This window comes from Micropterus dolomieu, unplaced genomic scaffold (genome assembly GCF_021292245.1).
Source record: "Micropterus dolomieu isolate WLL.071019.BEF.003 ecotype Adirondacks unplaced genomic scaffold, ASM2129224v1 contig_14964, whole genome shotgun sequence".
In the NCBI taxonomy this organism is placed as follows: Eukaryota; Metazoa; Chordata; class Actinopteri; order Centrarchiformes; family Centrarchidae; genus Micropterus; species Micropterus dolomieu.
Window position 1 is genome coordinate 1 of NW_025743950.1, and position 357 is coordinate 357.

At 52.4% G+C, this 357-nt stretch overlaps 1 non-coding gene across 1 annotated transcript; it reads right to left on the reverse strand.

Annotated features, from left to right (window-relative positions):
* Window positions 1-183: 183 nt before the first annotated feature.
* LOC123967066 lies at window positions 184-302 on the reverse strand. Its single transcript, XR_006824181.1, has one exon. It is a non-coding gene; the product is annotated as a 5S ribosomal RNA (ribosomal RNA).
* Window positions 303-357: the final 55 nt, after the last annotated feature.

Consider the following 357-nt stretch of genomic DNA (forward strand, 5'->3'; position numbering starts at 1 on the left):
CACACCCCAGACGGGCCTTCAAAACACGATGTAACATTTACACAGCACTGTGTACAGGATAGGGAGAAAAAGAAGCAGCAGCAGCAGCAACAGCAGCGCCCCCTGCTGTTTCCTAAAGAGACGTTCAAAAATTCTCCTTACACCGAAGCGCCCTCAGCCGTTTTTCGAAGGCGAAGCGAAAAAGGCTTAAAGCACTAGGTATTCCCAGGCGGTCACCCGTCCAAGTACTAACCAAGCCCTGCTCTGCTTAGCTTCCGAGATCTGATGAGATCGGGCGCTCCCAGAGCGGTGTGGCCGTAAGCCACTCAGGCACCCCCAAACGGCCCTTCAAAAGATTTTCTACGGCTAATTGACAAA